This window comes from Mesocricetus auratus, unplaced genomic scaffold (assembly GCF_017639785.1).
Source record: "Mesocricetus auratus isolate SY011 unplaced genomic scaffold, BCM_Maur_2.0 Super-Scaffold_15014, whole genome shotgun sequence".
Lineage (NCBI taxonomy): Eukaryota > Metazoa > Chordata > Mammalia > Rodentia > Cricetidae > Mesocricetus > Mesocricetus auratus.
Window position 1 is genome coordinate 34,759,025 of NW_024429186.1, and position 16,381 is coordinate 34,775,405.

Below are 16,381 nucleotides of genomic sequence, written 5' to 3' on the forward strand. Positions count from 1 at the left end.
TCCAATAAAGGCACTCATTCTGAAAACCGGCTCTGACAGGATTTCCGCTCTCAAGATTCTTTCCCCTCCCATCGCTTTGGTCACACAACCCAGCTCCTCTCTGCTGTCAAAGGGCTCTTCTTCAGGAAAGCACTCCTAGAATTATCGTCCTGTCTCTGCAATAACTGTCATTACGTAATAACTCCTGCTATCTTCTTTCCATACCTACGTCACTATAAAAAGCCCTGAAGTATCACAAGAACAAAAAGAACAAGACAATGAGAATCAGAAAACTGAGGGCAAACTGTGTTCATGTTTCTAAAATGTGCATATTTCTACTACACTCCATTCTCTTGGTTATTATGAACATTGACAACCACTATAAATGATCAATAAGAATTTGATAAAAAAAACTTTTCTATACTTAGAGATAATATATACATTGTAAATTATAATCATCCTTATAACGCAGATGAAAAATCTTTTGTTTTATATGTACATTTAAAGGTAATTTTCTTTACATATTTAATTATAAATACTTGTAAGGTTAAAAGAGCAATGTGTTTTACTTTTATTCTTGTTGTCCTTGGTGAGCCATTCTGTGAAGCTCGGCCTTCAACAACTATCAAATTCAAAGGCCTCTTTTTTAAAGTTTTCCATCACCCATTAGTGTAACAAAGACAATGATGGCACTAGAAAAGTAATACTCATTTAAAATGGCAATTGGAACATTTAAAATGGGTGCCACATAGGTCAGCATTTATCCCTGGCAGCCAGAAGAACTTTGGGAGCCCATTCCATGTGGAGGGATGCTGTCTCAGCCTGCAAACACAGGGGAGGGTCTAGGCCCTGCCCCTGATGATATGACAGACTTTGGAGATCCCCCACGAAGGGCCTCACCCTCCCTGGAGAGTGGAGTGGGGATTGGGTGGGGGGCTGGGAGGGACTAAAGGGGAGCAGGGGAGGAGGGGAGGCAGGAAGGAAAAGGGAGCTGGGACTGGCATGTGAAGCAAGCTTGTTTCTAATTTAAATTTTAAAAAGGAAAAAAAGAAGAGATGTTTTATAAAGAAATATAATCTACATTAATGGTAAAAAATAAAATAAAATAAAAATAAAATGGGTGCCCCAGCCAGGCATGCATGGCCCACACCTTTAATGCCAGCACTCAGAGGCAGAGGTTGGTGGATCTCCGTGATTCAGGGTCAACCTGGTCTACATAGTGAGTTCCATGTCAACCAAGGCTACACAGAGAGACACTGACTCAAATAAACAACAAAAACAAAAGTAAAATAAATACAACATATGAACTCAAAGTCATCTAAAGCTGGTTTGAAGAACTGGGATCATTACATGCATGTAAATTGTGTGTTCTGCACTTTAGCATCATATAACATGTACTATTCTGTATCATCCCATGTTCTTCACACATGGATGCTCCTCAGTGTGACAGACATCCTCCTACATATATATTAACACTGTTTATTTAACAGTGTATTATTTAACACAGACTCAAATAAATTTTTATTCTTAAAAACTGATAAACAGCCAGGAAGTGGTGGTACACACCTTTAATCCCAGCACTCGGGAGGCAGAGGCAGGAGTATCTGTCAGTTCGAGACCAGTCTGGTCTACAGGCCAGGCTCCAAGCCTACACAGAGAAAGCCTGTCTCAAAAAACCAAACCAAAAAGAAAAAAAATAGGAAGGAAGGAAGGAAGGAAGGAAGGAAGGAAGGAAGGAAGGAAGGAAGGAAGGAGACAAAAAAACAGATGATAAACAGGGCCAAAGAGATGGCTCAGCAGTTAAGAGCACTGACTGCTCTTCCAGAGAACCCAGTTTCAATTCCCAGCAACCACATGGCAGCTCACAACAATTTATAACTCCAGTTCCAAGGGATCTTAATGGCCTCTTCTAGCCTTCATGTGCACTACATGAACTTGGTACTCAGACACAAATGCAGTCAAACATCCACACACTTAAATAATTTGAGGGAGGGAGGGAGGGGAGGGAAGAGAGGGGATGAAGGTTTAGAAGTGGTACGTGGGAAAAAGTCACGTTTTTAAAGCTTTTGGAAATGCCCAGAATTTTTTTACAGTACATATTTAAAAAAACTCACCTCAGCAAATGGATATGGACAGTTCATTGTGAGAATGAAAGCCATAACCAGGAACTCAGGTGTATCCTGTGCATTTCATCAGAAGTTAGGATGCTGCAAATTCATGCATCAAGTTTTTATCTGAAAGGCCAGGCTTGTCCATGAGAAAGTCCTCTGGCTATTTGACCCGCTGACTCTACACAGACCACACCCTAAAACACCATCAGAACTTCCCACTTCCCTTCCCATGAGTGTGACAGACAAACACAAACTTGGAAGAGGCAATCTGAAAACCATTACCAATGCTTATTTACCACAAAATCTTCATGCACAACACGACTAAACACATCTTAATGGAAAACTTAGAGAACTTATTTTAAGAGTTTTTTTATATTTAGCATATTTCTGTGGCAAAAATAATACTAATTTTAAGCAAATTATAATTTTAATAACATGACAAGTAACACTGACAAGATTTTGCTATTAGCAAAGAAAACTTACTCTTGGTCAATATTCAACACACCCAGCTGACCCCAAATGCCATGCTTAGGATGTGGCCCCACTGCTGGGCGCCCTGTGGTGGTGTTACGAGTCTAAAAGGCACCTATTAACATTTAGGTGTATATGTAAACTTAAAGACACTTATTAATGGTTAACACAGACCGGCTGCAAGCCATCTCCAACCAGCAAATCCTGCCTTAGTCTCCTTACCCAACCTCTAAGGCTGAACTCCAGGCTTGGTCTCCACCCTCCTCTTTTCTACTTAAACTTATTCGTCTGAAGACCTGATCAATTACCGAAGCTTCAAACAGCACTCATGTAACTGAAAACTCCCAAGTGTAAAGTACTAGCATCCTCAAGGTATGTGTCACTTACTCAAACACAGATCCCCCAACTCTAGACATGGTCCATTCACCAGACCAGTGATCACAACCATCCGCAGCCAAGTGGGCAAATGCTTGTGCTGCCCATGGCTCCTGGTTCCTAGCTCCATTCTAAATCTATGTAACAGCAATGCTGCTTCCTTTGTTCTACCTCAGCATGCACCTGCCTCCTCACTTTCAGTCTGCAGGGCAGGGTCCTTACTCTATTGACAGTTCCATCCCCAGACCCTAATGCAGTCTCTGGCAACTAGTAAGGCCTTAATTCACACTGTGGAATGGAAGAAAGGAAAAAAAATCCTAAAACTTCTATGCCTCTGGGGAGTTTTGCACATGTAATATAGAGAGTAGGAAATCATTTTCCAACCCCTTCTAATCTGAACAATATCCACAGCTTGAAAGCAAGCAGACTACTACCTCACAGCACAGACTACAACTTCCTCATATCATAGATGAGGAACATAAGGTCTAGAAAGTTCCTACCACTGGCTCAAGATCACTACGATTCAGAGCTCAGATACAAGTCCTCAATGACACACAAGCAGCCCACCAAGTGGCTACCCAGCTAGCCTCCACTCTTTTGGTTGTGTACATTACATTAGTGTGCGTGCATGCGTGCGTGCGTGCGTGCGTGTGTGTGTGTGTGTGTGTGTGTGTGTGTGTGTGTGTATGTTGTACAGGTGGGCAGGAGCCATGGTGGGCATGTGGGGTCAGAGTAAAACGTGCAGGCATCAGTACTCTTTCTGTCTTGTGGGACCCAGAGACTGGTAGGCTTAGCAGCAAGTCTCTTCACTGTATCATGAGCCTCTTCCCGGCCCACAAAACTCTGGAAAACAGCAGAGAACCGAGTTAATGGTCCTCCTCCGGTTTTTATAAAAATGCACAGCAAAAGGTTTCCTGCAACATCCTCATGAGGTACACAGCCAGAAGAAAATCCAGGCCTAGTGTGAAAGCTGCTGAGGGACCGGACATGTTTCATGGCAGACTCCAAATTCACTGGGAAAGCTGTTTGTTGTGGACTTAATAAACTCATCAGTGGCCCGTGATCTGGCACCTGTGATGTGCTTTGACATTTCCTACACAAAGCCTCTTCATAAAATTCAGCAACATCAGCCCCACTTGGAAGCTCTCAAAGGTAACATCCACCCATGTGAAGAAACCTCACCCCAGGAGCTATCAATTCCCTGACTTACTGTTTGGTTGTGAGAAGAGGTCCTCTATGTGCCTTGGATGACCTGGAGCCATGTGTATATGTCACAGCAGCTGGCCCTTGTCAATCTAAACACTCTACTGTCTACCCATGACCTAAGACCTCCTTACTGAGCCCCAGTGGCAAGCCATAAGGGTCTTCCAGGAACCACTTAAGGCAGGGCATCTTCAAGCTCAGGCCAGTCTCCTTGAACTTGTCTTAAATGCAAGACATGGGGAGGGGGAAAAGGAGGGGAGAAGGTAAGGGAAAGGAGTGGGTAGCAGGGGACCCTTCTTTGTCTTGGTCTTGTTATGTGGCCTAGGCTGGCCTTCCACTTGATGATGCCCTCCCTGCTCAACTGTTTCCTATACAGCTGGAAACAAAGCTCTCCTCGAGCCCTCTGGGAGGGAGACAGGAAGACTAGACAGTGAGTAATAACACAAGAAAAAGGAGGCAGTATTGGCACTTAGAGCTTGCACAAACATTGTGTGCAGACTGAACCCATCCCTATGGCTGAGAAGTAACCAAGTGCTATCGTCAGCCTGGTTTGGGTTCATGTGGCTACAAAAGGTTGTGGGACGTAACTTAGTGGACTTGAGGAAGGGGTAAAGTCTGAGAGAGGTGGAGGTGAAGGGTGGGATTTTGCAAAACAAATCAGAATCAGCAAGTACACAAGGCATAGTGAAGAGAACTGACCAAGACGCAAGGATAGAACACTTAGCCTCAAGAACAGGGGAACAGCTTCCGATGAAAACAGAGTGCTGAGTTCATCTAAAGTGAATCAGCAGCCCTGCCACTGAAACCACACACAGCTTATGTGAAACAACACACAGCTTCAGAAAGACACTGGTTCTTAGAGATGCAAAGCTGGAAGTGCCCGTGGTGGGACTTTACAGCACAGCAGCATTTATTTCATCTGCCATGCTTGCACTGCAGAAGACTTGGGGACTCTCTACTTCGACATTGCTGTAACACCTCCATTTTGTTCATATGATCCGGGTGCTTTAAAAAAAAAAGTTCACGCTTTCCAAGAGAAACCATTCCCCCAGAACCTAGAGCAGCACTCATTGTGAAAATCATCTTGCAAATATCACAGATGCATTTAAAGAGAATAGAAACTGATTACAAGAGAATCTCTGTGACACACGTAACACACCTACCTACTTCAGTATTACTCATCTGACATACATGGTAGGCACTGTTTTCAGCATTTCCTATATACTGACCTTCAGTTATTAGCCACATACTGCTCAGTCATTACCAATTTTGCAGATGAGATACAGCAGTGTTAAGCAATTTGCCAAGGTCAGAAAGCTGGTGAGGGCAAGATCTGCACCCATAGATCGAGGTGTCAGTTATACACAAAGCTTTAATGAACACACACCACGACCCCCCACTCAGCATTATATGATGCACTTGAAAAAGGGCCAAGTTTCAGTTGTCAACCGGTAGCAGCCATCACATACATTTACTGAAAACTACAACTCACTTTTATAAAATCACACATGCACACACAAAACCACAGTATTTTACTATGCTTCTAGACTATTTAGATTTGGGCTTTGCATGTTTTTAATAGGAAGTGCATCTGCTCTTTGCATTAAACAAGACAACATCAACTCTTTTATACACAAAAAAGTCGGCTCCATCATCTGATCAAACAAACAGCAAATGATTAATGCTGCCTAACTCCTTACTACACATTAACAGACAGTTAAGATAATATTGCTTGATTCGAATGACCTGACAGTTACACCCACAAGAGCGTTCTTTACCTATAAAAAGCAGTTGTCAAAACTCACTTGGCCAATGCAGAGCACCCTGCAGTACATTTTGTAAATGCCTACATCTTTACAACCTTGGTTAAAGGGATCAACCAGCAACAGAAATTAATGCTGGCCTAAATGGAGACACAAATAGCAATGAACGAGAACCGTTCATTTCATGTGACAATTACAATTGTCCCCGAAAGTCAAGAAAGTGTTCCTGTAGATAATGCAATAAAAGACAAGACTATTATCAAAATATGGGGTCTAGGACTATGCCGCAGTGATACGGTGTTTAGCATGTGTGGAACCCTGATTCTATTCCCCAGCATGGAGAGCTAGAGAAATAAAAAATAATATTCACTGAGCAACCAAATTAAGAAAAGGCTACTAAATTTAGTTCTTGTGAACAATATAAAATAGTTCACTATAAACTAACTGGTCAGAGGCCAGAGAGAGGGCTCAGTGTTTAAGAGCATTTGCTGCTCTTGCAGGATGTGAACTCAAATCAGACAGCTCACAATCACCAACAACTCTAATTTCAAGGGCTCCAAGGACTACACCAATCCACATAGACAGACAGACAGACACACACACACACATACGTGTGCACGCATATGCACGTGCAAAAAAATCCTCTTAAAGAAAAAAAGGCCAACATGCTTGAGACTATAAATACCCATGTTCCTCAAAAGTAGTGGTGAACACCAAGCTAAATAAACACCATTATTTTAAAAAGTCATTTAATTTAGTTAATAATGAATACAAATCTCTAGTCTAGGCACCATCTGTAGGGTTAAATAAGCAAAATGTAATATAACCCTGCAAAGAGGACATAATTAGAACAGTGAAATTTATTACCTCTGCCTTCAACCAGGTTCTCCTAATGCTATTGTTTATCTCAGCAAATGAGAACTGGCCTGGGAACTGTCCCAGTTTCTCTGAGAGTTATCAACTGAAGCTAATGTTTCCTGAGAGAGGACTCTGCTTTATTTGGTCCTTGGACTGCCCAGCACCCTTGTCACTCCCTCAGACACTGCTCAGTGGGCAGTGGGCAGCATGGGCAATGCCAGCTCTGAGATGTCACTGAGTATCCATACTGCTGTCACTGTACTTACCTGCTCAGCCAAAATCAAAGCAGGACCTCCCACGCAAAGATAAAAATGATTTCACCTTGACGCCTAGTGGACACAGCATGGTAACACAGAGAAGCTCACTCTGGTTGCCGCCCTGGTTTCTTCCTGTCTCGTTTGTCTTCCAATACCCAAGCAGCATAGCAAGGGCCCTGGGCATCCATTCTTGTACATACCCATGGCTTCCCCTTCTCCCCTAAAGCACCTCAGAACCAACTGCACTGGAGGATAATGGTATTTGCTATCTGTTTCTCAGTACTTCTGGGGACACCAAGAAGCCCTGAGAAGACTGGCTGGAGAACTCTGATCCCCACGTCAACCTGTTGGTTACTGTATGTAACATGGGGAGAAACACAAGTGCTAGGAGCCCAGATGCCTCCAAAGGAACTAAAACCAAAGAGTAACGTTCTGCCCCATGACAGAGTTAATTAAGGAAAATCAAATTAGGCCATGCCAAATACTGTCATCAATTTGATTCCTCAAATTCAACAACCACCACCACCCCAGAAAGGGTCTCACTGTGTAGTCCTCCAAACCAAGTGCTGGGTTACAGTGTGCAACACCTTGCCCAGTTCCTAAAACTGGATTAAGTTTCTCAATTCCTCCAGGTCAACTAAGCAGAACAAGAGTACATAAATAAGGCATCCCTCTCCCTGATGGCACATATGCACTTTCTACCACTGGCTTCATTAGAACAGAAAGCCCAGTTATCAAAAGGTCACTCAGTTTCCAACAGTAACACTGTTTTGGTAAAGGAGGCCTTCCCCTGCCCCCGCCCAATAGAAGGTTTTAACCAAAGCACTAGACATAGATTGTGACCTAACACATGTTTAACCTGATAATCAGAAAGGGACCAAATTCCCAGAGTGCTTCAGGTCGTCCCTTACAAAATGCCATGCAAACAGCTCTTAATGGACTGTCAACAATAAAGCCAAACCCATGAAGCTTCCAGAATGAAACATTGTAGGATCTCTACAGGTCAAGAGGGTATCAGAAGAAAGCAGAATATATTTAGGATAAGAGAACAGGCTTCCCAAGACACAAAATTAGTAGCCATGAAGGAAAAAGATATCCTATTAAAAACTGTGTCATCAAATGACAGTGCTAAAGAGAGAGGCAGATACCCACACCCCACACACAAACAAACAAGGAACCACTAGAAGGGACAGATGTAAATCCTCAGTCTCAAGAGAAGAGACTGTGTCCATGACGTTTCAGAAACCACAACTTCAGCCATGCAATGCCCTTTGCTCCCTCTGCTGGCTTCCGAAAGCCTATGTGAGGGGGACTGGGGGACAGAAGAGACACTGGCCACTCTCTAGTGTGCAGAGCTAAGGCTGGGAGCCAGAAGGTGAGAGCAGACAGCCTAGACTACCGGAGAAGGCAAGAAATGCAGCCTAGATGGAGGCTGGCACCGTCTGAGCCATCTTTAAAGAGTGCACTTTACAGAGTGTCATCATCCACCAAGAACAAACTCGCTGAGGATGGCAGTTCTGATGTCAAAAGAGCCTCTGCTCAACCCTAATGCTAATCGCACATTTCTTATTCAAATTTACTCAATTCTCCAAACCAAGAAACATAAGGTTGTTTGGATAAAAGATAGATTTTACTTTAAAAACTAGAGTCATAACACATCTTAGACATTCTGTCTTGTCTAAAAATAACTCTTCTACAATAATAGGCTACACTGTAGGGCTACAAAGTAATAGAAAAAGTCAAAGTTGCCAATAATTATTAAAGTTGTTCAGCCAGAATTCCTTAGCTGTGATTTTACATAATTACACATGTCTAGACATGCTATTGAGTTGGATTCATAACACATACCACTCTACCTCACCAGTGCCGGCAGACCAGAATATAATACAAGGCTGGCTGTCCACTCTAGTATTTAGGACATGCAACTGACAGAACTGTATTGTGAATATATAGATGTCAACAACTTACAACAGTAAATGAGGGATGTCCCACCCAGCGTCACACATACACTAGGGCAAGCACTGTGCCTCTAAACTACTGCCCTGTCCTGCACTGTGTTATACCCATGCAAGTTGTTCATGATGAATGCCTCGGTGAGTTTCTAGTCCTTACATTGCCTGTGTCCTGGAGTCCCTGGCTGTGAGACAGCACAATGTAAGAGCTGCCTTTACACATCAGCAGAAGTATCTCAACTGTCTTGGAGGACTGCTGGAAGCTTTTAGACTGAACTGCCACTTAGAAATGATACCACATGCAAAATACAATCATTTCCTCTTTCCCCCTAAGCAGTAAAAAGAGAAAAGAAACACATGATTCCTAAGTACCATCAACACAGCAGTAAATGAAGGAGTTTGGACCACAGTCGCTAAGATGTTGAACCAACAGGTAATGCTACAGACAGAAAGGACTCATGACAAGTTAAAACTGGGGTGGCATCCAACTGTTTTACAGAAGAGAAGAGGCATAATTAACAATGGAGGGGGTCAACAAGAAAAAAAACAACTGAACAAAGTAGTTTAGGCATTCTCTTAAGGCAAACATATGTGAGTTCAAATTCTACCTCGGTAGCTTACAACCTGTATGAGTTGCAGAAATCAACATCCGTAGGAATCCCGCTTAGCAAAGTCCAGGCCACTAGGGACATGGCTGTCACCATAAAATTTCTCAATAAGGGGCTGGAACTATCCAAATCCACAGCATCCAAGAAGCAAATGTAATAACAACAATCATATCAATTAAGAGTTCAGCAGCACTGGAAATCTAGAGAATCTTAGGTTTTAAGCAAGCAGTCGCCAGCTCTTCCCTTTCTATCCAGGACCTCTAAGGAATGAGAAGAAAGAACAGATACAACCCCTTGGGGTCAGCTGTGACTGCCAATCACTCTCTCCATCAAATAAGGACACACAGGCAAATCCAGCCAAAGAGCACACTGTACGACCTGCAGGTGAAGCTCCAGCGGCCCCCGCGGCCCCTCCTACCTGGAGATCGACTTCTTGCGGTTTCACTACAGCGGTTTCCTGGGTAGGGGGCAACCATCTGAAAAGTACCTGTGCAGGATAAAAACATGGAGTTAACGCCTGGGCTGGAGGGCAGGAGGGCAGTCTGTCTTACTGTGTGCACAGTGACCAGGCAGGATCTAGCAGGCTCTCTGTGGGTCTTGTCTAATATGAAATGGGAACAAGGGTGACTGCTGCAAGAAGAGCCTCCAGGACGGGCCCTGCCATGTCTCTGAGCAGAGGATTCTGAAACTTCACGGGAAGAAGGCGGATGAAGGGGGCTAGCCGGGGTGACACTGGGAAAAGCACCCATGTACTTTGTCCAGTCTCAATCGTCAACACTGTGGTTTTATGGCAGGCCATTTTGTTTTGGGTGGAAAGTTTCTTCTGAACTTCACTTTATCTGTGCTCTCTGGGTGATCTGCATATGATTCATTCATAAGAAGAAAAACCCCACAGGTGCATGTCCCCAACCACACAGATTAGGTCCTCTTCCTCCTCCTCCTCCTCCTCCTCCCACCTCCCTCCCCATCCAAGTTGGTCTGAGGCTCAATACACAGTAAGGTTTGCCTTGAACTTGATCTGCCTGCTTCTGCCTCCCAAGTACTGGGATTGAAAGCATCTACCACCATGCTAAATGTCTTTTTACCAGCGCAGCTCCAAGTCCACCTTCTCCAGAGGACAGTTTTCAACAGTCTAAAGTCTTCTCTGTTGAGATGAGTCCTTAGTTGAAGGCTTAATGACCTAAAGACCCAGGTGGCTAAAGAGGCTCCCACAGGAAAGTTGACTAATAACAGCTGTGGAAGCTCCTGCTAAAGAGACGAACATAGCAGACCCATTGGCATCTACCACGTACAGACTGCAGGGAACTGACCTCCAGGTAGAATCGTCCATCTCCAAAGCTCCCCTTTTTCATCCTACATAATGCCCAGGACCCCATGCCACATGCATACAGTCGCTTCAGGGAGTGACTGCAGCCCTCAGTTGTTCTGACTGAACAGTTGTGCTTCTGGAGATGCCCACTCCTTCCCTTTCATCTCCACATGGCTCCAGACATCTGACCCTGTGGTATATTAAGTACTCCTGTGCTGTGTCACTCTCCCCTCTAAGTGCACCCCCCCCCTGCTGCACTTGCTGGAGCCAGGACAGGGAAGGGATCACAGTTTTCAGCTCCATCCTTCTACACAGTCTTGTTCTGTGTGCACCCCGTAGTTCAGGGTCCCTCTGACTTCAGCCACAGGAAGGACAAGGTTGCTCTGTACCAACCAGCACTATCTGGTTCCAGCAACAGTCTGGTGAACACTCAGCCTGACCCCAACCCAAACACCTGAGGGAAGCAGTTGCCTGCACTGCCTTTCGTTAACAATTACATTTTAAATACAGGTTATTAGGAAGGACTTGGCTACTGATGGACAGAAACAGAACTTCTAGAGCAAAAACACCTTCAATCTCCCCAAATCAAGTCTTCCAACCCATTTTAGAATTTTAGAATGTTCTATGGATCTGAGGGCATTTGGAACACAGGATTCCTGTGTCACAGCAACACGTCTGAAAAAAGCCAGTGCCTCAAAGGACCACGAGCCCCAATGTGACGTGACGTGACATGTGATGTGACGTGGCATGTGATGTGACGTGACTGACGTGACATGTAACGTGACGTGACTGACATGACGGGTAAGGTGTGATGATGATACCAGCACGAGGGGGAGGGGCAGGAGTCACAGGTGAGGCAGCTGACTTGATTAGCCAGGCAATAATCACAGAGTAGCTGATATCCAACCCCAAACCCCAGGAGATGACTGCATTCAACGCAAGTCCACACCCAGCCTGAACGTCAACTAGTAACACAGCCACTTCCTTCAATGAGCTCACAGAGTAACAATGAGCAATGTACAAACATAAATTATAACTAGACCTGTGCTATAATCATTATAATCACTGTGAACTGAAGTTCCCAGAAAAAGCCACACCTATAGTAAAGATTCTACAAGGCTGAGTGACTGATTTCAACCGACTGTAGAGAGTTGGAATGTTGCAGATCCAGAGTCAAATTTCCTTGGTCTGTTTTTTGGTGCTCCTAACAACCATTCACTCTTGGTCTTACAAAACATCCTATGACTATCACATAAGACTGTTTGAAGGTACTAACAGACTACTAGCTTCTATGAATCAAAAGCTGAAAATGCCATTAGGTAGCATATGAGGCCTGGAATAGAAGCATCCCTGCTTGCTGGGACCCACCCACCTGATGTTTCTACCAGTTCACTTGAAAAAGTGTCTGGATTTATGGATTGCTTCTGTTCTGTGGCTATATGAACTCTATGGCACTGTTTCCATGTTGGAACACTTTATTCTGGGTGACCTGACTCAACATCCTGAACCACAGATACTCGGAGTTAGTGTAAGAATAGACTCTCCCTTCCTCCCTTTAGGAGAGCCGTGTTCTTCATAGACATCACTTGTCAGCAGCTGGAAGCTTAGTATGTGCCTGGAACTTTACATAAGAATTTCATGTAGGAGCCTCAGTCACCCTTTGATACACCACAGGCCTCCAGGAAATTATCACCCTCTCTAAGAGAACAGCACCAAGCCACAGGACCAGGTAACAGTTAACACACATCGAGATCTCAGAAGATTGAGTGGTCCATGGCACCTGAGTGACAATCTCTGGTTGACAGTGAGAACAACAAAGGTGCAATGTAAAAAGCACAGAGGGTAGGGGAGACATAGGTAACTGAGTCCACAGTCACGTCATCCGTAAGGAGAGAGCCCGCCTGCTCACCCCGTCCCTCAAAGGGATCCTGCGTGTAACAGCAAAGTACCTTAGGGAGACAACACTATGTCACGTGTTGTCACTAGACAGAGGAACACCACAAACCTGGGGAAAATGAGAACTTGCAATAATGAGCCTTAAGCCCAGTAACTATGGGATGTAAAAAATGAATACTCCACATGACACACTAACAAAGAAACCAACAACAGTGCATGCTGCCGCAAATCCCCACAGTTGCTAGGTAAGAAGTGAAATCACACACACACACACACAAAAAAAAACTATTACGCAATGACACTGAACGCCAAAGCTGGGCTGCCAAGCTGGCAGAATTCATGAGAAGCTTGAGTGAGGTACTTGCCACCATTTTTAAATGCAGCTCAAACCCAGCTGGAAACTCCGAGGCCATCACCACTCCTCTCCCCAGGCCGCAAAGCACAGCAAATAGAACAGAACACATATGACTTTGGTCCAGATCTGAGCACTGAATAAAGCGACTTCTACATTCTTTTCTATGGCATCCTTTTGCTGCAATGCCAACACAGCAGTCAACAAAAGGTAATCTTTCCATTCAGGCCTTTACAGCTTCAGGCTTCTGGTTAGTGTTGTTAAGATCACAGACCACCACCGACTATCCTGGGAGATTTTCTGAGCCAAACAATCCCTCCTCTTCCACAGAGTCACTTAATTCAGTAGTGTCAGTGTGCTCTCGGAGATGGCTTTTCAAAGGAATAGGAGGAAAAGGTAATAGCTTTACCCCCGTGAACCAAGAGGGGATGGGAAGAAGCAGAAGTCATCCCAGCAGTCTGACCCGGTAACTCTTCTTTGAGGCAAATACCCTGAGAAAATAATCAAGCATCCCTATTAAATGCACACGCAAAATAAATACAAAGAAGCTCTATCTATGACACATCAGACAAATCAGTCTAAAGCGAGATGTAGTGTTACAAAGTAATTTGAAATGGCATTCCAAAAATTATTTAAAAGATAGAAAATATTCAGAAATGCAACTACACATAAAAAGCAGAAAGACCAGAGATCCCAGCCTCACTATTAGAAAACACAAGCAAGCACAGAAAAGCACTAAGTAACAGCAGTGAGAACGGTACCTCTTTGTTCCCTTCCCCGAGTTAGGTAAAAGCAGCTTGTGGGACTAGAGAGAAGGCTCAGTGGTTAAGAGCACTGCCTGCTCTTCCAGAGGACCTGGGTTCCACATGGCAACTCACAATTGGCTGTACCTTCAGTTCCAGATCCAATGCCCCCCTTTTGACCTCTTCAGACAGGGGACATACCTAACACATAGAGACATACATACATGCAGGCAAAACACCCATACACATAAAAGAACAAAACAAAACTAGCTTCTGTTACTTGTCTTGCCACCCACAAGAACAAATCCCTTTAAAACAAACAGGCCCAGCAAAGCAGCGCCTCTCAGCTGCTGAGTCTGCTGCGTTCTATAAAACATGTAGTGCTGATTTTGTTTGACACAATGACTACAGTAACAGGAAGAGAGGATGCATTTTCTGGCAACATTTCAAATAAGAAAAATCTATTAACTGTTATACTTTAAAAAAAAAAACCGTTGGAGATCTTTATACCCTGAGTGTGAAAACCCAAGTGTTTTGTGATTAACTAAGAAGTGTTTAGCAATACTGACACTGAACACTGATAGCACACAGGCCCTTTAATCGTTAACCACGGCCACAGAAGACGCTTTGGTGGGGAAAGTGCTTCTGTGTGAGCATGAGGATCTGAGGTGGGATCCCCAGGACCAACATAAAAAGCTGAACATGATGCCGTGCACTTATAACCCTAGTGCCAGAGCAGGAGACCAGTGGGCTCCAAGGAGCTCTCAGGCCTGCCAGTCAAGCCGAACAGCAGGCAGCTGGTTAGGGTGAGATCCCATCGCAAGGAAGTAGAGAGCGGGCCCAGTCTCTCCCAAATCACATCTGAGAACACAGAAATTGTGCAAGACGAAATCAAACTTAGTTTCAAAATAAGATTCCCAAGGAAGAAAGAGGATTGAGTTTCACCCTGAGTAGCCATTTTATATGAATACAGAACCACAGCGCTTCCTTAGGTCTCTAGGGGGAATGCTCCTTGTAATCCTACACTAACCCAGGGTCAGGCAACTGAGAATCTCTACAGAGTTAGGGATTCAGAAGTCACAATGGTAACAGAGCAGTGGCTCTTCCACCCGCAGACAACCAAAGTTAAAAGGACTTAACTCCTTGGTTTTCAGTTTACTAAATAAAGATGACCAACCATGCCCATCAGTACAATCAAGGCAGCGGCTAAGCTCCCCTCCTGAAGGTGCCCCATGGCAATGCTAATCCCCAAAACCAAAGCAAGGAAGAGGATGGTTTTGTTCTCAAAGTCACAAACTATTTGCAAAGAATAGTGTCATCCAAACTCCCAAGATGAGGGAAAAAGCAAAGGAAATAGGACCTGGGAACCACGACTGGGAGACAGTCCCAGGTGCTGGGAACTCCGATGGATATCCATCTCCTGTCTCATGACCAACCAGAAGACAAGATACTTTGTGCTTCTTTCTTCTAAAGCTGCTCTGATTTCAAACGGCCCTACAGTCCTAAGGAAAGGGCTGAATGTCACACCGTCTTTCTCAGGATGAATGCTACTTTGATGAGAATTACCTTATCCTGGCTCCATTGAAGGAAATCAGTTGTCTCTGTGTCCATGAGAGCTGAGGACAGTAGCTCCACTCTATAAAGATTCTGGGTACCTAACAGGTGGCAACGGGTATCACTTTCAGAAACATGAGGCACCACCAGCTAATGCACTAAGTAGAGACAGAAACTAGAGTCCAAGGTTCGAGAGCCTGGAAGTGAGCGGTTTGAACATCTAACCCTGACAAATGTCTATTCACCCTGTTCTGATGATTCTATAAGAACAGAGTGGACAGAATTGATAACTACTGTGTGCATTTCATGTGTTCTCTTATGGCCCAAAGAGAACATGTAAAACTCTAGCTCTGCTCTCTCCTGCAGTAGTCACGGTATCCACAGACCAGTGTTCTAGAACAAGAGGATAGAATCAGATCTCTAGTGAAAGAACATGGTATTCTACTGTCTTCTCTAACAGACTTACATTTCTCCTAAGAAAAGGGCTGATGTAACTATGGCTACACATACATTTTCTTTGAAATTTCAAGTTCAGTTGGGTCTCCAAAGTCTCCACTCTACAAAGTAAAAGCTATTCTTCCCAACAAGCTTACAGGGTACTCAGAGTACTGAGGGAGGGCTCCCACAAGCAGATCACTGTTTCCCAAGTGACTTACTGAGTAACTTGTCTCATTAATTACATGGAATGTCCCCCCCTTCAACTTGACAAATGGATCCCAACTGAAAGCCAATTTCAATATATAGTTCACCCATAAGGAAGACTGAGAAGAACTATAAACATGAAAAGATGACATTATTTAAGTGACTTAATTCACAGATCTCAAAATTCATGGTTAGTCTAAGAAAATACATCGATATAAAAATACAAAACAACAGGGGCTGGAGGGATGGCTCAGAGGTTAAGAGCACTGACTGTTCTTCCAGAGGTCCTGAGTTCAATTCCCAGCAAC

The 16,381-nt window shown here is 44.0% G+C and overlaps 1 protein-coding gene across 8 annotated transcripts in view; it reads right to left on the reverse strand.

Annotated features, from left to right (window-relative positions):
- The window catches only part of Sipa1l1 (signal induced proliferation associated 1 like 1), a 284,590-nt gene that overhangs the window by 180,357 nt on the left and 87,852 nt on the right, over positions 1-16,381 (reverse strand). For all 8 annotated transcript variants that reach the window (XM_040742801.1, XM_040742806.1, XM_040742805.1 and 5 more), the window contains one exon: positions 9,996-10,064. The gene's annotated coding sequence lies outside the window, so the exon portion shown is untranslated. The remainder of the gene's footprint in view (positions 1-9,995; positions 10,065-16,381) is intronic.